At 42.8% G+C, this 21,190-nt stretch overlaps 1 protein-coding gene across 1 annotated transcript in view; it reads right to left on the reverse strand.

The window, feature by feature from the left end:
• The window catches only part of TMEM255B (transmembrane protein 255B), a 166,316-nt gene that overhangs the window by 59,585 nt on the left and 85,541 nt on the right, over positions 1-21,190 (reverse strand). The window lies entirely within an intron of this gene.

A 21,190-nucleotide genomic window follows, 5' to 3' on the forward strand; every position in this document is an offset into this window, starting at 1 on the left:
TTTATACTTTTCATTTAATTTTCCCTGCCCTATAAAGCTGTATTCTACAATGTAACATAATCTTCTTCCTTTGTTAGAATGTTAGAATAAACTCAAATCCGGGTACACAACCTATTATCATGTAAGTTACAGAATTTTGCTTATGATTAAGAGAGACAAATAGTATTTTCTCTGCTTTATATATTCTTTTTAACGAATACTTCATTACTGGTTCTTATACCAGTTATAGGCATCTACTTTGTATGTTTTACTCTTTGTTAATTCTTTATAATGGAAGTTAATTGTACTCTCTTATTTTATATTTTCTATACTCTCAAAAATTCAATAAAACATCTTGAAAAAAAATAAATATATTTCCTCCTATTTGTTTTAAAAGTGTTTCCATGTAACTTCATTCAGTGTCCCCTAATCTTTGTACTTTTTGAAAGAGTAAAATATTGATTCAATTCTACTCATTCCACGGCACATAGGATTTTGTAGACTACTAGTTTAGCGCGGAACTGTGGGCTCCATTTACAGAATCCGGTTCTTACTGTTTTATTTGCTTGATCTAAATTACTCCTCCCCTCCCCCCAAACCTGAGAAATGTTCTTTTAACAGGCTAAAAACACAAGCACTGTGGAAACCTGTGCTCACTTTCAGCAAGGCAAAGGAGGAAAACTTTCAGCTGTCATATGTACCAATTTTTAGCTGAGTCATATATCACTGGGTAAATGTCTATGAAAATTGTTCTCCCTGGTCCTTATCTGCTACAAATGGTTTTGTTTAGTGTTTTTGTACCACTGTAGTGAATGGACCAGAGAGGACGGCTTACACTTTTTCTCTCTTTTTCCTTGTGTCCATGTTGCAGAAACAGACTGGAGCCAGAAGATATTCTCCAAGTTAACATTGGTCTTCTTACTGGTATGTCATATTTATTCTGTAATGAACTGCAGATCATATAAATCTGAAAACCCCAACAAGGCAATCAGAGAAAATGCAGAGCTAAGCAGGAACACAGACAAGGCGATTAATTCAGCTCATGTATCATGTCACCAGCTGTGACCTTCTGCTTACCAAGGAAACCAATGGAATGAAACAAAAGAAGGAGAAGAAAGAAATGACAAAATAATATTAAAAATAATACCAGCAGTCAATAATCCAGCAATAACTAAGCAGGGCATGTGTTAACAAAAATGTACAACAGGCAAGGGCAAATTTTTTTATGTTTTTTTTTTTAACCGGATTATCAACAAATAGCAATAGATAGTAGTATAGTCCAGTTTAAATTTTCTTTATGCCCTCTTAATCTTTAAGAATAGTAGAATCTTTTTTACACAAACACAATTTATAGCACAGATACTTCAGCATCAGAAGTTAATCATATATATTTTTTCTGAACCTCAGTGATGTAAATCGCCATCCTTTAGATAGAATCGATTTAATAACATCAAATTCTTCACTGGTTCTTTTATTTTCTTTCTAAGTTTCTAAATTTCGTATTCAATACATAAAAATTTTTGAACTTATCACTTATCTTTTCAATTTTTCAAGTTTGTCGGACCCAGGGGATCATCTGCCCGACATGCACGTTTCGCCCATAGTGGGCTGTCTCAAGGACATTCCCCCCGTGTTTCTTTTAGCGTCAGCTCAGCAAAAGTTGGCTAGTGAACGCTAACGCTGGTGTGCAGCTATTCTAGTGAAATATATATATATTTTTTGAACCAGAGTTTTCTACAACGATTATTGCCGAATCGTGCACACAGCCTTTTTAAAGGTAGAGTGTTTTTGAATAAAGGCGCGTCCAACTAAATACCCTTCAAGGATTGATATTACCAGATAATACATACATGGTGTAACAGACTCCTGACGCAGGCCAGTTGGGCCGAAACACAGCTGTGTCGAGTCATATCACCTCAATAAATCCATTTAGTATTTTTTCATTTTGCTTGTGTCGTCTTCTTTTTTGATTTTTATATTTCATTTATAATTTTGTTTTTTATATTTTTTCTTCCTTCAGTATATTTTGTATTCTCCACTTTTTAGAATTTTCTTGTTTCTATTTTTTTTGTTCATTTTTGGTTTTTCTTCATTTTTTCCTTTGTTCTTTTTTTTGTGTCATCTTCGCTGTTTTTTGACTGCAGTGCACTGTAGACAGGTGGACCCAGGCTTCTACCTTCCCTTACCTGTTACACCTGTGGAGGAAACTGTGAGCCCTCCAAAACTCACCAGAAATCCACTGTACCCACATATAGGTGCCCCCTTCACCTGTAAGGGCTACAGTAGTGGTGTACATTTGGGGGTAGTGGGTTTTGGGAGGGCTCAGCAGACAGATGGTCGACCTAAATGTTGAGATGGTCGACCCCCTTTTCAGCCATAATGGAAACCGAGGACGCCCATCTAAAAAATGACCAAATCCAAGGCGCACTGCAGTGGACTTCACAAATTGCTCCTAGGTGCAGAGCTCCCTTACCTTCGGTGCTGAGCCCCCCAAGCCCCCCCCAAAACCCACTCTCCACAACTGTACACCATTACCATAGCCCTAAGGGGTGAAGGGGGTCACCTACATGTGGGTACAGTGGGTTTCGGGTTGGTTTTGAAGGGCTCACATTTACCACCACAAGTGTAATGGGTGGGGGTGGGGGATGGGCCTGGGTCCGCCTGCCTGAAGTGCACTGCACCCACTAAACTGCTCCAGGGACCTGAATACTGCTGTCATGGAGCTGGGTATGACATTTGAGGCTGGCATAGAGGCTGTAAAAAATGTTTTTTTAATTTTTTTTATGGTGGGAGGGGGTTGGTGACCACTGGGAGAGTAAGGGGAGATCACCCCAATTCCCTCCGGTGGTCATTTAGGCACCTTTTTGAGGCTTGGTCGTGAAAAAAAATGGACCAAGTAAAGTTGACCAAATGCTCGTCAGGGACCCCCTTCTTTTTTCTATTATTAGCAGAGGACACCCATCTCTTAAGCACACCCCAGTCCCGCCTTCGCTATGCCTCCGACACGCCCACATGAACTTTGGTCATCCCCGCGATGGACTGCAGTTGAGGGCGCCCAAAATCGGCTTTCGATTATGCCGATTTGGGCAACCCTGAGAGAAGGACGCCCATCTAACGATTTGTGTCGAAAGATGGCGCCCTTCTCTTTCGAAAATGCCCCTGATACTTTCTTTAAATCCTCAAGTTTATGTGGATCACATATTGAAAAAGTCTTTTCAGAAGAGCAACTGTTTTTGCAATCTCAAGTCTGAGTTTACACGTGGAGGGGCATAATCGAACGTGAACGCCCATCTCCATGGGTGTCTATGTCCGAGAACGGGTATGTGAAGGGGTGGGACAGACCGTATTTTCGAAAAAAAATGGGTGTCCATCTTTCGTTTCAAAAATACGGTTTGTACGGACCAAAATGCCATGGATTTAGTCATATATGAGCTGGGCGTTTGTTTTTTTTAGCGATAATGGAAAATAAAAATGCCCAGCTCAGAAATGTCCTAATCCAAGATATTTGGTCGTGGGAGGGGCCAGGATTCGTAGTACACTCGTCCCCCCCCCCTTGACATGCCAGGACACCAACTGGTAACCCTAGAGGTCAGTGCGGTGGACTTCAGAAAACGCTCCCACATGCATAGCTCCCTTACCACGGGTGCTGAGCCCCCAACCCCCAACCCCCCTCCCCCAAAACCCACTACCCACAAATGTACAACACTACCAAAGCTCTTAGGGGTGAATGGGGCACCTACATGTGGGTACAGTGGGTTTTGGAGGCCTCCCATTTACCAGCACAAGTGTTACAGGTGGGGGGGGGGGGATGGGCCTGGGTCCCGCCTGCCTTAAGTGCACTGCGGTACCCACTAAAAGTGCTCCAGGGACCTGCATACACGCAGGCCTCTAGTACTTGTTGCTGCTGTATAACCTTGGCACACCAGTTGACACCTGAAGACTAATCTCTTTGAAAAAGTCCTTTATTTGAATAAGCACGTTTACTCACAGTTAACTGCAGATCAGAGGTTGTGCCCCACTGGCAAAGAGTCTTCCTGGTACTGAGATTAGCAGTAGGTCAGAGCTGGCAAACTCGCGTAGCAGGCGCGCACCGCGGCACCCCCTAGCGGCGTGCACCCAGGGCGGACCGCCCCCCCCCGGTACGCCACTGGGTTGATTAGAGTTTGCTTTACCCCAAGTAATAAAAGCCATGTACAAATAAGGCCTTGAACCCAGTGGCATACCAAGGGGGGGGGGCGGTCCGCCCTGGGTGCACGCCGCTAGGGGGTGCCGTGGCGCGCGCCTGCTGCGTGAGTTTGCTAACTTCTCTTGTTTGCTGCAGCTCCCTCTGCCCCGGAACAGGTTACTTCCTGTTCCGGGGCAGAGGGAGCTGCAGCGAACGAGCAAAGTTAGTAAACTCGCAGCAGGCGCGCGCTGCGGCACCCCCCCCAGCGGCATGCACCCGGGGGGGGTGTCTTTCGCTGGGGGGGTCCTCGCTGCATCAGGGGGGGGGCGCTGCACCCGGGGGGCGGGGCACCGCCCCGGGTGTCCACCCCCCTAGGAACGCCACTGCTTGAACCCTCCTGAAACTGAGAGGTATAGAGACAAATAGCAATGACAGTGGAAGAAAAAGAGATAGAATGTATGCCATGTACTTGAGGAGTCACCCCATGTAAAGCGTCAGTGTATATGTAACCAAGGGAGCAAAGGTTGTTGGCAGCACTTTCAAACAATATATTTCCTGGTAATTTATTCCATATTTTTACATGTAGAAAAATCTTCTGATGTTTGATATTACTGACTGCTCCTTGCAAAGCATACATTGACAAACTAAACACAATTTTACCCAGCCATGCTAGATGTAAAGTCTTCTCACATGCTAAATCAGTTGCATTCACAGTTGTCCATATATTTTTCGCTTGTCATGCAAATAATATGCTTTGAGGGAAAAGATAATAAAGAGAATTAAACATTGAGATGAATCAGGTAGGCACAGGGTGCCAGTCGAAACCTCAACTCTGGCAAATTTGAAAAATATATAGATCTATGAGTCCATGTGTTTCTGTGATATGGTTTTAATACCCACTCTAATGGGAATGGCAAATGAGCCATGCTTCAGCTTCCTGACAGCAAACCCACTGGGGCTGTTTGAAAATATTATTATCTGCCCACCTCCTTCCATGCTGACTGAATGGGTTCATTAATAATTACCAGTCCCAGTTATTGACTGTAATGAGTCTATCACTATCTTGAGATATACAGTATAATAAACAGGATTTATATATATATTTCTTATTGCCAATTTATTCAGTAAATGACAGCATTAAACGCTTGCAAATCGTGCATTCCCTATTTCACATAGAAACAGACATCAGTGATTAAACCTGTCCCAAGGCATATCTAAGTGTCTGCTGTAGGGTCAACTATAAAACCCAATGTCCAGGTTCCTCACCTGACACATCACTCGACCGCACCCCTGAAACTGTCCCAGACCTGCATAGGAAGTGGACAACATGAGAAGGTATCTACAAAAACTTAGAAGAATGGCCAAATATTTGGCAATCAAAATTTAATGCGAAGAAATGCAAACTGATGCACTTAGGGTGTAGAAATCCAAAAGAGCAATATGTGCTAGGGGGTGAGAGACTGATACGCACGGATCAGGAGAGAGACCTTGGGGTGATAGTGTCTGAGGATCTCAAGGTGACAAAATAATGTTGCCTGAAGAATGCTAGGCTGCATAGCGAGAGGCATAACCAGCAGAAGAAAGGAGGTGCCCCTGTACAAGTCATTGGTGAGGCCACACTTGGAGCATTGTGTCCAGTTTTGTAGGCCATATCTCTTCTTGGACATAAAAAGACTTGAGGTGGTTCAGAGGAAAACAACAAAAATGGTATAGGGTTTGTTCCATAAGATGTACGAGAAGGGACTAGAGGACTTGAATATGTATGTGCTCTAGAAAAGAAGAGAGAGAGGTGATATAATACACTTGACACATATTAATATACAAGCAAACCTCTTACAGAGACATAGGGGCAGTAGAAATAGAGGGCATGAATGGAGGTTGCAGGGAGGTAGACTTAAGAATAGTGTCAGGAAATACTTTTTCACAGAGAGGATAGTGGATGCCTAGAACACCCTGCCATGAGAGGTAGCAAAGTCAAAAATGCATGGGCTAGACACAGGGGATATCTAAATAGAAAGAGGATGGAAATACAACATGACTGTTGAGGTGTTATGTCGGAAAAGTAATGGGAAATAAGATCAAAGCCAGACATATTTCTATGGTCTGTGACCCGTAAATGGCAAAAGACTGAAAGAAGATTCACCAAATTCAGCATGGGGGAACTATGGCCATTGCCGGATAGACTTCTATGGTCTGTGTCCCACAAATGGCAAAAAAAACAGGTGAAGCTTTGGTAACTCACTGCTGCCAGTGAAGATAATGTGCAGCTCAGGGGGGAAGGGAAGATATCTTGACTGGTAAGTTTGAATTTTGTCAGCAATACTTGGGGATGATATATGGTTATAAACAAAACTCCATCACGTTGTGCTGCCTATATGGTTGACATGATGGAGACTTGATAACCAGTGTTTAAGCATGGGTGGCTGGGGCCCGTACAGAGTGGTGGGGGCGATTCTAGCCACCTTGTTGGGCAGACTGGATAGACTGTGTGAGTCTTTATCTGCTGTCATATGCTGTGTTACTGTTTAGGAAGACCAGTACGTAATGTGATGATCAATGCAATAACAACTATGGATGCCACTCTATCAACAATTAGCAGCCTGAGTGAAGATCGAACCCAGTTCAGGGCAGCTAACCACAGTGTTGCCATGAGTTGACACTGACACGATGGCACTTAACAACAACAAGTACTACAGTGAGCATTAGCAGTAAATTTGAGACTAAAATCATACTCCATAGAGCTAAGGCTTGGGAGTGAAGTTCATTAATGTCATGGTATGCCCATATGGAGATATTGCCCTAATGAGAAACTGGCCAAGGCAATTATGGCCCTAATAGACCTTTTTCTAAGAAAGTTTAAGTCAATCTGTATCAAACTTTTAAAGACAAATCATAAGAAAAACATGGCAGCTATTTTGAAGGTTATCTTGCTCAACACTCATTGAATGAAATCTAAGATCCCAACAGTTTAGGATATGGTTTTTAAGAATGATGTGGGCCTGATCTGTGTAAATGTGAATTTAGGTCCCAGTGTCCATTGGTTAACCTAGGTCTCTTTAGTGAACTAGAGATGCCTGAATAAGTAGAGAAAATGGCTCTTAGTTTAAGTCAAAGAACCAAACTCAAGGTCAATATTAATTGTTCTAGAAAAGGGGAAACCGTGTATGTCATAGGAAGAAATGCATTCTGCCTTTTCTCACAACTTAAAAAAGAAAATGTGATAAGATGAGAATGTTTGTCATGACATCTAAGTTGGACTTTGGGCATTTTGCACTAAACATCCCAAATCCAAATAGGAAATATGGCCATTTTCAAAAGCGCAGATTGTCTATCTTTTTTTTCTTCGAAAAAACCATTTGTAACAAGATTTTGGGCTCTGTGCATTTATCTTTTCAGGCCATTTTTCAAATGTAATCACTGAGTTCCAGATCATTTATAAATATGTTAAATAGCACTGGTCCCAGTGCAGATCCCTGCGGCACTCCACTATTCACCCTCCTCCACTGAGAAAAATGGCCATTTAACCCTACCCTCTGGGAGAAAGAATGGGAACACCCAGATTTAGAGGAGATAGCAGGAGATCCCGGATTTATCAGTAAGAGAGAAAGTTGGCAACATCCATATTGTGTGTGGTGCTTGGGTGGAAGAAGTGGGTACTCAGATTGTGTAGAGAGAGGGGAGGTACTGCAAGGAGGGGGGGCGCTGCATTAGGTCCCACACAAGGAGGGGACCCTATGCTCATAAGCAGCAGTGGAGGGACACAGTGCCCAGGAGGCAGCAGCAGAAGCAGCAGCAAAACTCTCAGGGGTTGTTAATATTAGTTTGATAATCGTGATCTGATCCTATGTTCCTTCACAGGTCAGTAAGTATTACCAACATATACAGTGTTAACACCTCTCTTGTGGAAGGGCAGCTGCCAACAATGCTAAAACGAGCTGTGGTGCACCCCCTACTGAAAAAGAGCTCACATGACCAAGACAAGCTCAAGAACTACTGACCAGTCTCTAAGATTCCTTTCCTGGCAAACCTTATAGAACAGATAGTCTGCATTCAACTCAACGACTAGCTAATTGAAAGTAATTGGCTAGACCCGTGTCAGTCTGGCTTCAAGCTGGAGTACGGAACAGAGACAGTTCTTCTGTCTCTTCTTGATGATCTGCTCAGAAACCGTGCCAGGGGATTTGCTTTGATACTAGTGTTGCTGGATTTCTCAGCAGCCTTCAACACTGTGGATCATAACATCATGCTCACAAGACAGCAGAAACAGGTATCAGTGGCACAGTATTTAATGATTCAAAGCCTGTTTGTCAGACAGATAACAATCAGTTCTGTTCAGTAACAGCACATGGGCACTGAACTGTGGGGTGCCACAGGGATCCATACTGTCTCCCATTTTATTTAATATGTACTTCAAGCCTCTGGCTGAGCTGCATCGGTCAATGGACACAAAATTCTACATCTATGTTGATGATGTGCAACTACTCATATGCAATGAACAAGATCTACCCACAGCTCTGAGTAAACTGATTGCCTGCCTCAGGAATGGGCAAACAACAACAAATTCTGCCTGAATCCAAGCAAAACAGATATTCTTTGGGTACTAAACACAAATGGACACCTGATTTCAAAATATATTTTGGGAAGTATAAATTCCCCCTAAAATCACAGGACAGGAATACTAGACTCATCACTCACTCTGAGCCCCACAAATTCAAACAACTTAAAAAATTATCTATCACCGTTTTGCCGTGTGCCTATCAGTGTTTTTTAGCTGTATGTGTTGGTAATACTTACTGATATTTGAAGAAACATAAGATGAGATCATGATTATAAAACTAACATGACCCTGATGCAGGTGCTTCGCTGAAACACGGCCCATGCCGGGTCCTTCTCGGTTTCCTGCGCTTTTTATTCCCTCTCTTCTGTTCGTCAAGTTTAATAATATTCAAGAATCTATCTGGGGACCTTCTTAACAGTTCTTGAAGAGATCTGAAAGCATATCTCTGAAACTCTGCCGTCTCACAAAGCCTGTTGCAGATTTTGCAAATAAGCAGTACAACAACAAGATTCTGTGAAACTGACAGTTTATTAGTACAGTAAAGAATTTTTTTAATAAAAGTGTCTTGTCAAATATTCTTTATACCTATAAATTCTTCACAGACTGATGGAAACAATTCAGTGATCACTTTCCAAAGAATTGCCACATCCCTACATATGATCAAGTAATGTTTTATTGTGAACGAAATTTACAGAATGGGAGCATTCTAACATGTAGAAATCTTTGGGCATCTGTATGCTGGGGAATTTGCAGAGGCTTATGTAGAAATACAAGTTATTCAATAGTTTTTAACTCAGACACTCACCAGCCATGTTTTTTTTTTTTTTTACTTCTGCCTTGAGTCCTTAAGGTGTGAGCAGGGCTGGTATAGAACTTTCTAGGTCCCAGGGCAGAAATTTGGGAGGTGGCCACAAAGGTAGCTGGCAGGCTGCGCTATCTTCCCCTCAGGCAAGTTTGGGACTACCTGTGGCATAGTGTCTAAGGCAACTGCCCCATTTGAAAATAGGAACTTTTATATCAGAAATTAAATTTTAACCAGGGATGTCCCGATAAATCACAAACAACCACAAACAGGAGTCTAGTGGCTAAATTGCCAAGGTTTAGTTGTAATGATATAAACGGAGGAAAAAGACCTCAGACACCCATGGATAGGACATATATCATGCCTTCTCATGTGGGTTACTCTGAGGGTCTTTTACTAAGGAGCGCTCACGTTTTTTGGCACGCGCTAAAATTGTGGGCGTGCTAAACGTTACAGACACCAAAGCATTCCTATGGGCATTTCTAATGTTTAGCATGCCCACAATTTTAGCGTGCGCTAAAAACATGAGTGCGCCTTAGTAAAAGATGCCCTCTATCCAGCTTATAATCGAAAGAGAAAAACGCCTATATTGCGACCCAAATCGGGAGATGGGCGTCTTTCTCCCTTGGGTGCCCAAACTGGTATAATCAAAAGCCGATTTTGGGTGTTTCCAACTGCAATCTGTCGCGGAAAGGAGTAAAGTTGATGGGGGTGTATTGGATGCGTGGTGAAGGTGGAACTGGGACGTGGTTATCGGCCAAGGAGAGATGGGCATCTTTAACTGATAATCGAAAAAAAGGCGTTTTTACCGTGATTTTGGGTCACTTTTTTGGACCCTTTTTTTCACGAACAGGTCCCCAAAAAGTGCCCCAACTGACCAGATGACCACCGGAGGGAATCGGGGATGACCTCCCTGGATTCCCCCAGTGGTCACTAACCCCCTCCCACCAAAAAAACCCCACTTTGCAAACTTTTTTCCCAGCCTCTATGCCAGCCTCAAATGCCGTACCCACCTCCATGACAGCAGAATGTGTTCTATCCTGTGACAGCCTTTCCCTGGTTCTGATGTGGCTCTCGGGTGAGTGTGACACCTTTTCTGTTATGCGCACTGCAGAGTCACATCAGCAATGCATTGTGGTGGGTGTAGGGTATTGGGCTCCGTGATTCCACTAGCTTGTGGCAAATGCTCACGATGTTGGTAGTTGGTAGGCTCTACTCCCATGGTGCTTTTCCCCCTGCTTACTGGGTCAGAGTGTGCCCTGTTTTGTTTCGGGTAGTCCATGAGGTAGTGGCCATTTTTGTAAGCCAGTTTTAGATCCCTTTCACGTGTTAGCCATGTTACAGAACTTAGTTCTTCCCTTGAATGTTGCTGAAAGAGGGTATTGTACACCATTCTGCCAGCTCTGACCTACTGCTAATCTCAGTACCAGAGAGACTCGTTGCCAGTGGGGCACAACCTCTGATCTGCAGTTAACTGTGAGTAAGTGTGCTTATTCCAATAAAGGACGTTTTCGGAGAGATTAGTCTTCAGGTGTCAACTGGTGTGCCAATGTTATATAGCAGCAACAAGTCCTAGAGGCCAGGTGGACCCAGGCCCATCCCCCCTACCTGTAACACTTGTGCTGGCAAATGGGAGGCCTCCAAAACCCACTGTACCCACATGTAGGTGCCCCCTTCACCCCTAAGAGCTATGGTAGTGTTGTACATTTGTGGGTAGTGGGTTTTGGGGGAGGGAGGTTGGGTGCTCAGCACCCATGGTAAGGGAGCTATGCATGTGGGAGCGTTGTCTGAAGTACACCGCACTGACCTCTAGGGTGCCCAGTTGGTGTCCTGGCATGTCAGGGGGGCGAGTGTACTACGAATCCTGGCCCCTCCCACGACCAAATGGCTCGGATTAGGACATTTTTGAGCTGGGCGTTTTTAGTTTCCATTATCGCTAAAAAAAACAAACGCCCAGCTGAAAAACGTCCATTTTTTCGAAAATACAGTCTGTCCCACCTCTTCACGTACCAGTTTCGGACATAGACGCCCATGGAGATAGGCGTTCGTGTTCGATTATGCCCCTCCACATCTTTCATTTGTCTAAAAAAACCTTCATGTGAGAATGAATTTTTTACTTCTTTTAAATTCTTTTACTTATTTATGAACATTTATACCCCACTTTTTTCCACATAAAGCAGACTCAAAGTGGCTTACAGTGTACAGATTAATCAATTACAATTACATTGGATAGGGGGGGAAGGAACAGGGTAAGAAGGAAAAGGGAAAGGGAAGAGAGACTAAGATGGATGGTGGAAATCCATCCATTTTCTTCTTTTTTGTATTTTTGTTAATGCTGTCAGCATTCAATATACCATTTTTACAATTAATTTGAATATTGGTTTACAATATAAAAAGAGCCTGGTAAATTCTCTGCTTTACTTGTCTGGATGTCCTGATAAATCTCATATTTTCTGTTTTGTGTGTTTTGCAGTGACCTTACCCTTGATTGCTGTTCGCTAGTAATGCACTGCAAGTAAGAATGTGTCTCACTGGTAACGGTGTCCTTGTGCTGCCATAATCTGTTTTCTTCTTTTGAAGTAACCATCATTAAGTATCTTTTTTAAACTTTTAGCTTGCATTTATTTCACTGCACTCTGTCATGTTTTATGGTGAAAAGTATAGCTTAATGGCCCATCACTAAAATGAACCTGCTGCTGTAAATTGCGAGAATATCATTATCCAAGAACGTGACAGTGTAGATGACACATCAAGTCGCCATTGTTAGCTCCTTTAATTGTATAAATGTGCTGTGCCCAGCTCTCTGTCATGTGAAGTATTTTTAAATGAGTTAAATAACCTAGCCATATCTTCCGCTGAGGCATTTGTCTTTCAATTAGGTTTTGCGGTCTTTAAAACTCTCATAAAGCTGGAAGCTAAACTTTTAGCCTATGCTGGATCAAGGGTGAAACTTTTGCATTAAAACTGGGAAAAATTCAGAATTAAATTTAGTCTTGCTTCAAATGTTTTATGGATGGGTATGAAGAGAGCATTTCCCTTCTATATCTATCGACTTACATTTGTACAAACCCATCAACACTAAACTGTTGTCACCAATGCTCTAGGTGAGAAAACAATCAGATTTCCATGTTTTGATGGAATATGAAGATGCAGAGGATGATTTTATAAGGTGGCATCTGGTTTATGAGAGCAAGTAGTTGCCTACATAGGAACCGTTATTCAGACCACGGAAGTCAGTCACATAAGAGAGAAATTAACAATAAAATTACCAAAAAAAATCAATTAAATCCTTGTCTTAGATGCTGGAAACCCTAATGAGATTTTGCCCCCTCCAATTTTGTGCAGGGGATGTTATAAATAGAGTTTAGTTTGGTCTATATGTAAAATGACAAGACTTGTATACTGATGTCTTTTTTCTCTGTTTTATAAGGAACTGGCTGTCTACGCTGGCATTGCTCAGCGATAGGTTAGTACTTTGTAACTGAGAAAAGCAAGGTGTATTTGTATGTAATAACACTGTATAAGTATGCTGAGGGGTGAGTGTATGTGGAGGTGTGCCACTCTGGGGTGTGTGAGAACAGGTGAGTGTCAGTGGGGGTGTAGTACTGAAGGGTGAGTATGAGTGGAGGTGTGCTATTCTGGGGTGTGTGATTGGGGTTGTTTTGCTGAGAGGTGTGTGAGAACGGGTGAGTGTGAGTGGGGTATTTTGCCGAGTGCTGTATTAGAATGGGTGTGTGAGAAAGGGTGACATTGACATTGAGTTTAATACTCCCTTAAATCAGAAAATATGGAGACTGGATCCCTACCTAGCACTAACTTTTCTTTTCCAATCAATTTGTTTAGGTTGATTTTCTTGATTGGTTGTTTCTTTCAATCTAGCAAGTGCCTGCTGTTTGGCTTTCACTGTTTTCCTGCCAAAACACAGCCTTCTTTTCAAGGGCATATTGAAATTCAGTTTCCCGCCCTTTTTGAGAAGCTTTACCCTGGCAGGGTAGTGAATTCATGTACACACACACATACTTCCCAGCCTGACCCCAATACTTTCTCGCTACCGTGTTCCCACCAGGGGCATAGCTAGGTGGGGCCACGGAGGCATGGGCCCCCACAGATTTAGTCCTGGTCCCTTCTACTTTCGACCCCCCCTGCTGACCCTCCCCTGCCACTTTCGACCTGCCGCAAGGTACATTTGCTGGCAGGGGTCCCAACCCCCGCCAGTCTTCTTCAGCACCGGTCTCTGGCGCGTTCGCTGATCTCTGCTGTGAGTCCTGACATCCAGCATGTCCTTGCGGCGGCAGGGGGAGAGTCAAAAGTGGCGGGGGTCAGCAGCTGGGGGAGGCAGGCTAAAATGTGCCCCCCCACCTTGGGCTCTGGACCTCCCTCCCGCCAAGGTCTGGCTACGCCCCTGGTTCCCACCTGTCTGTGAACCTCCCTTGTATTGAAATTGATAGGGAAGCGGGTATTAGAGAATGAGAGCGGGACAACTGCACAGCTGCTATGTTTCTCCCCACCAGTCTCTGAGCCCTCACCCTGTCCCAAGCAGTTTCTCACTCAGTAACAGCAAGAAAGAATGTTCCGACCTGCAGTCTATTCATTTACTGCTCCCCTCCTGAGTGCCCCCGTGAACCAAATCGCTCCAAACTACACAATAACCTCAGCAACAGCGGGTAGAGTCTCCATGCTGGGTTTGGTGGCCATAGCTCTTCGGGGGCCGGAGGAGTTTGGACATGGACAAACAAACAAACGCACTCATCTGCCTTATATATATATATAGATAGATAGATAGATTGCTGGAGGCAGAATCTCATTAGAGTTTCCAGAATTTAAGAGAAGGATTTCATTGATTTTTTTTTTTAATGGTTTGTCCTCTCTTACTGTAGTAATTTTTTTCCTATTAGTGAGAAAATTCCCTCACACTGTCTAAGGAAGTTCTAAGTTACTATCTACGGAATATCAATTTAAGTGCTCACAGAATCAGCTTTGATTTTGGCACTCTGCCAGTGGCTTATACAGTACATAAGGATTGATATCTGTGCCACCGGACTTAATCGTACTTAACTTGCAGTCTTGAAAGTAGCAGCCTTGAGAATCCTGGGAATGATGGAGCACCAGAAACTCTAGGTGTGACACAGAATATCCTTCACAGTGCTATGTGCTTGTAAATAATGAACTTTGGCATCACACTGGCTTGTCCAAAGCAAACAGCAAATACATTATAAAGACGCACATATTAAATTAAAATAAACAATGTACCTTATCTAGCTATCCAGGTGTAAAAGAACATCAATAATGTCTCTAGATATAAAGAAAAAAGCATATTGTATGGAACGGAATATCAGAAAACAGTATTAATAAACTACCAGTTAGCAGTATAGTACAGGTAGGACAAAACGGTATAACTGAGCACTTCTTTCAAGAAGCTTGTTCATAGCCGACTGCAATAATGTTCAGCACCCAAAGAACTACAGCAAAGCACCAAAGGCAAAGCAAGCATGTGTGAGATGGGAAATCAATGCTGGCAAAGAGTGTGTAAATTCTTGAACAAGGTCAAACTTACGAGCTGATTCAGCGTGTTTTACTGCATTGTGGTCATTTCTACAGACAAGATACAGGAGAGAAAGTCTATAATATAGTACAACAGAATTCAGACATAGTTGGAGAGCAGCCATGCAAAACATTCTCGGTTTGATCCCTGGATTGGATCTTCTGCTCCCCAGATTGGCAGGAGCTAAGGATGCTGCAGCATTCACAGCCTAAAGGAATGGGTCCTGATGTGGAGCTGATACAGGATACCAGAAGGAATCCTGGTGCACGAGTCCATGTCTACAACCCAGTGGTGTAATGACCAGACTAGAAACAGTAGATCTATTAAAATAGGGAAAAAATTTGTAGGTAGCAGGGCTGGCCTTAGGGGAATGCAAACATAGGGTTTATTTATTTATTTATTTGTTGCATTTGTATCCCACATTTTCCCACCTATTTGCGGGCTCAGTGTGGCTTACAATAAGACTTGAATAATAGAAATACATTTGTTACGACTAGGTTATAGAATACATTGAACAGAGTTGTGCGAGACATTCGAATATCCTTAGTAGTATAGCAGTGGGACAACAACATAGGGATATTAGAAGGAGACAATGAGAGAAAAAAGGGCATATTTGGTCCCCCCCAAAAGAGGACACATGCCCTGCCCCGCCACACCCCGCCTCGCCCCTGTCACACCCCCACCCCGTCCCCTGTCACTTATTGTATCGCCCCTTTTACCCCCCACATCCCCCTAAGGGTGTCCTATTCCCTAGTCCCCTCCCCTTACCTTACTCTACTGCCCATTCATGTTTCTGAATGTGGAGACTATGCTCTGAAAAATTACAATCAAGAGCAATACATTTCTGAAATTATTTTCCAATATATAAACTTCATTTTATTGTAATATCATTTTCCTACTAACACTATAAACTGACCAGTACTTGAACTTGAAAACAAAAACACTGCAGGTTCCTTTCGTATGCCACAAGGTTGATTAAAACGCTGCATCTTCATCACACCCATCATACCCAAATAGTATCTAAGCCAGAAATATATAATAATTTAAATAATGAAAGGCCATATTGTAACAACGCAAAATGGCCTCCGCACACATAGACCTCAGATAATGAAAACTGAAACTAAAAGCCACAGTGCTTTTACAATAGCTGACTTTGTATCACATTTGGAGTGACAGCTGATGTGAAGACTTCTTCTGCTGGCGGGGTCTGGGGGGACCCCTGCCAGCCAAACCAGAGGCCCTGGCCCAAAGTCTAGCCTCCATGGGGGGGGGGGGGCCCGGTGCCGGAGTTTTCTCTCTCCTGCTCCTGTCGGGACGAGATCACCCAAGTCCAGTCAGGAGCAGGGAAGAGAGAGAGAACCCGGCGCCGGGCCCCCCTTTGAGGCACAGGTCTGTTGACTTTCCCGCCCCCCCCCCCCCGCCTCTCCTCTCGGTGGCTCTGCCCCCCCCCCCCAACGGACTACCCTACAATCCTTGGTGGTCTAGTGGTATAGCAGGGAACGAGTGATGGTCCTTGACAGCCACAAACCAGTCAGATTATCAGAAGTCCCAATGAGTATGCATGAAATAGATTTGCATGCACACTGCCTCAACTGTATGTAATTCTCTCTCATGGTTTGCAACACCCAGGGACCAAAGTTCCACTGCACCTTCTTTATGTGGTGATATCTGGCCTCTTCACTAGTACCACTTTAAGTCTCCTATGTTCCTTGCATGTATCAAATTGGTAACACTGCTTATGCTTCAGTGTGCTTACAACAAATTTGGTTGTCTACTATACACAGAGCTTTTTTTTGAGGGGGTACTTGGGGGTACTGAGTACTGGCACCTTTTCCATTGTCTGCTAAAATTGACCCATGGTACCCAAGTTTTAATGAAAGAGCTCAGGCTCTACACACCAATTCTGTCTTGCCATAGATTCTATGACTGGTTGCAGGTGGCCTGGCTATTATGGGGTGGGTCCCTCAGTGATTACCCCACTCCTGAAGGGTGGCCTAGCATTTGAGTACAGGCACCTTTTTTGCTAGAAAAACAACACTGACTATACAAACTGCAAGTCCTCAAAATGGACAGTTCAATGAAATAATAAGGAGGGAACCTTGGGGTTTCTTCTTACAGTGTGCCAGCTGAGCCATGATGATAGCACTTAAGGATTTAGGGCTAACACATACGTTCTATAGCACAGGGGCAGCCCAAGGCAATCTGCCACCTGAGGCGAGGGCTGAGATGCCTTCTGAGGCAAGGACTGAGATAACACACCCCTCCCCTGGCCATGAACTGGCATTTTGCCCCCTTCCTTCTTCAACCCCCCTATCCTGACCCTACCTTTGCTTTTTAAAAGATGGCAGCATCAGCGATTCCGATAGGCTCCCTGCTGCTGGCACTGGCCTCTTCTCACTACTGCGGCCTGCCTCTAAGGAAACAGGAAGTTATGTTAGAGGCGGGCCGCAGTAGACAGAAAAAGCTGGTGCTGGCTACAGGGCAGCCAATGGAAATCGCTGCTGCTGAAGACTTTTAATAAACAAAGGTAGGCCTGGGGAAGGGAACTGAAAAAGGAAGGGGAGATGCCAGACTGCGGCCAGAGTGGGAGGATATGCCACTCCCTAAAGAGTGTCGCCTGAGGCCCCCACCTCAGGTGGTTTAATGGTAGGGCTGCCACTGCTATAGCATGAGTGACACTAAAGATTCTGAGTTCTGTTAGATTCCAGTGACAATAAAGGACAATGGTTAGGATCTATGTACCCAATAAAGTAACCCAGTGCACTCATTCATTTTAGCTAAAAGAAACTGCAACCATCTTCCACTTAAGTCGAGAATAAACGAAGCTGAGTTGGTGATGTAATACTGAAGAGGGCTCTAAGGGCTCCCGGGAGTGCCTTGTTAAATTGTTTTATGAAAACAAAGGGCATCTCAACAAATGAAGCATAAGAAACCTTTATTAAGAACTAGGTAGCACTTCGCTGACTTTCCTTTATTCCTATTAACTGGGATCCCCCACATCTGAATCACAGAGTCCACCTACTTAGGCCTTCCAATGTGTTCCTATGTTCCCATTTGCATTATAACTGCAGTAGCTTCTTTCAATAACATTACATATTATTAAGTATTAATGATACAATGTCCATTAGAAAAGTAATATAATTAAGGAATTATCTTATAAGCATCACTGTAATTCTTAGTGCTGTTTCTCCTTCTGTTTATTGAGGAAATGAGTTCCAGATACTGTGGTTTTCCTCTGCCATTTAGCCTGCTTTTCGTGGTATGCTTAAGAATTCTCCTCCATGGCACATAGTTTGAACATAAGCAATATATAAACAAAATAACATGCATCTATTTATAACACAGGAGATCAGAGAGGAAGATGGAGAATTAGAAAGAGAAGAGACAGAGATAGGGGTGGTGAGCAAAGCAGACAGAAGCCTAGAAAAAGTGATGAGAGGGAGATTGAAGACTGCAGGAAGAAAGCAAGGCTGAGGGATGATAAGAAGAAGAAGGGGAAGATGGTGTGGCTGTGGTTATGACTGGGTGTGGTTTGGAGTGTTGATTGGTGTGAATGTATGAGTTTATTTTTCCTATAGGGATTTTGGAAAATAAAAATGCATTGGTATGGGAGGACAGTCATTGTTTCTCATCGTGCTGTTGGTGTATCTTCTTGTAGTCTTTATTTTTTTAGCTGTGGGGTTGTACTGTTGCTGTTCCTTGTTGTGTTCTATATTACTATTTTACATTGTTGTGTATTCTCTGATGTTTAAGCAGTTGGGTCACTGCCTCAGCTTTCTTGTGCCTTTTGTTCCAACGTGTCACAAATAAAGCATTAAGAAAAAAAGTTAAGGAGAAGTGATTTGAAAGGGGAGATGGAAGAATAAGACTAGGAATTAGAGCTTTGATTCACAAAGGATTTTGTCCTATTTTGTGTCTATGAGAACAAAGAGTAGTGAATCAGGCCCAAAGTGGTTTGAAAGTTATGAAAGATGGGGAGAGGAGATGAAGAACTGAGGGAGAATAAAGATGTGCAGAAGAAAGAGGAAGAGAGGCGAAGAAGGTACTAGAAGAAAGTGAAGAAGGAAGAGAGGAATGGGGAAGTTCAAAAAAGAAAGATGTCAGAGGGACAAATAAAGATAAGAACATAAACATTGCCAAACTGGGATAGACCAAAGGTCCATTAAATCTAATACCCTGTTTCCTACAGTGGCCAATCCAGGTCACAAGTACCTGGCAGAATGGGCGTAATTTGACAGTTTCATTTAGGGGGGGGGGGGGGGGGGGGCAAAGGGTGTGGTGTGGTACATCAGCATATTAATTTGCATACATACATCATACATATTCATTATACTTATTCAAAACGCACACACACTCCTAGAACACTGAATATGAAGCCAGTATGTATGTATATATATATATATATATATATATATATATATATATATATATATACACACACACACACATACATACAGGGCAATACTGGTAAGAGAGAAACAGAAATGTTTTTTTCTCCTGTACGCTGATAAATACAAAACTTAAAAAAAAATACATGTAGATTTCACAAAGCAGGTACATCTCAATCTTTAAAATATGCTATATAATAAAACGCACCTCCAACATTCTGAAGCTGACTGCATGGCTGAGGCATTCCTACTCTCTGTATCCATCTCCTGAATTGACATCAAGTACTTCCGGGTTCGTCACAAGCAGAGGTGACCAATCACACGAGGTTTCTCGGCTTCAGAATGTTGGAGGTGCATTCTATTAAATAGGATTGGTCAGTTCCTTGAAGCACAGCCAGAGCTCAGTGTCCTGCACAGTAATGCTCAGACACCAGAGAGACAGGGGGGGGGGGGGGGCTGACACCAGAGAGAGGGAGGGAGGGGGGTCCTGACACCAGAGAGGGGGGGAGGTATCTCTGTCACATACACACATTCTCTCTCTCTCACAATGTCTTTCTCTCTCTCACTCTCACACAGTCTCTCACACACTCTATGTCTCACACTGTATACATTCATTCTCTATGTGTCAGACAGTCACTCACACACTCTCTTGGTCTCATACACTCAGTCTCACAGAGAGTCTGTGTCTCACACACACTCTCTCTCTCTCACACACACACTCGCACATTCACTCTCTCTCACATACACTCTCTCAAACATACATACTCCGAGGAAAACCTTGCTAGTGCCCGTTTCATTTGTGTCAGAAACGGGCCTTTTTTACTAGTATTAAATACAAATATTTTTTTCTCTTTTCTACCTTTGTGGTCTGAGCACTTTTATTTTTCTGATTGGGCTGAGAGTGTAGTTGATTTTTGGTACAATCATCATTTTTATAGTTTGAGGTCTACCCCACCAATTAAGTCTTAATGGTGACCATTTTTGTGTTAGGTTTTCAGTTATTTTAGTTATATTAGTAGAGTTAAGGTTAAGAGTGTCCTCTATAGTTGGGCCAAACAAAACTCCTAAATATTTCATTTGTTTTCATTCCACTGAAAGTTATATTGCTGAATTTCATGCTTTAAATGTACACAATTTATAAGTAGTAGTTCTCTTTTTGTAGTATTTAATTTATATCCAGAGATCTCGGAATATTTTGATATTACCTTTAATAAGTAATTGAGGCAGGTGATGTGAAAATGAATACATCATCAGCGTATGCAGCTAACGTAAAGTTTTGTTGATCAATCCTTACACCCTGGATGAGAGGATTTTGACGAATGGCTAATAACAAATGTTCAAGCGCTATATTAAATAATAAAGAAGATAAAGGGCAACCCTGTCTAGTACCTCTAGTTGGATTAAAAGGTTTAGATATAACATCATTTATTTGTATATATGTAGTAGGAGATGAATATAAGATCTTTATTATTATGTTTCAAGAAACTCATTTACCTTTGAATGAATCTAGTAAAATAGTTATTAAAAATTTTCACCCTCCTAAGTTTGTATTTTTTAGTATTGAAACGTATCTGTCAAGCAGCTGAATACAACAAAGATATGCTGTCCTTCCTAATTCCTCAAAATATTATTCACAAATATACAGAACAGGACTGACCCCAGGACTAGTTTCTGAGGCATTCCACTTATCACCTTTCTCCTTCCAGAGGTAACTTCATTTGCCACATGCTCTGTTGTTCCCAGTCCACCATCTTAA

This window comes from Microcaecilia unicolor, chromosome 4 (genome assembly GCF_901765095.1).
Source record: "Microcaecilia unicolor chromosome 4, aMicUni1.1, whole genome shotgun sequence".
NCBI lineage: Eukaryota > Metazoa > Chordata > Amphibia > Gymnophiona > Siphonopidae > Microcaecilia > Microcaecilia unicolor.